This window comes from Quercus suber, unplaced genomic scaffold (assembly GCF_002906115.3).
Source record: "Quercus suber isolate HL8 unplaced genomic scaffold, Cork oak 2.0 scaffold_410, whole genome shotgun sequence".
Taxonomy (NCBI): domain Eukaryota; kingdom Viridiplantae; phylum Streptophyta; class Magnoliopsida; order Fagales; family Fagaceae; genus Quercus; species Quercus suber.
In genome coordinates, this window is record NW_027069861.1 from 689,379 (window position 1) to 690,035 (window position 657).

The following is a 657-nucleotide window of genomic DNA, read 5'->3' on the forward strand; positions in this document are numbered from 1 at the left end:
AAGCCTAAAATTATATTAGGATGGATCTCATAGCATTCATGTGCAATAGCGACTAGTGTGTGTACATAAGATAATTCCGAAACAATACATCTATATTAATTGGTATCAAAATATTTCTTCAATTTACTTAACTGAAATGACTTTTGATATAATATTGAAAACTTTAGTTATATATAACCTAAAAGTTTAAAGTTTAAAAGAATGGCCAAAAATAAATATTAAAATACTAAATCCATTGTCCTTTTGTTTATGGAGAAAATGAGTCTCAACTCTTAATCCTTTTTTTTTTTTTTTTTTTTTTTTGAGAAACAAACTTTCAATCCATGTCTATACTTCTCCCTCTCTAGCTAGATGATCTTTAGGTTGTAATTTGTTTGGTTCCTAGCTTAATTTAATGTCAATAGTCCCCTGTTTTGTTTATGTTGTAAGGGGTGAGGCAGCCGGTCTCTGTAGTTTGGTTTCTATTAGCTTATTCTAAAATTAGTATTATGCCCGTGTGATGCACGGCTTAATCAAGAATCATGTGTAAACTAAAGAAAATAAGAAAATATTTTTTAAATTAATTAAAATTAAATAATAAAATAAATAATTAAAATAAAGTAAAGAGAAATAATCTTTTATTTTAAGTTATATAATGATGCATGTGTAAGATTAAGT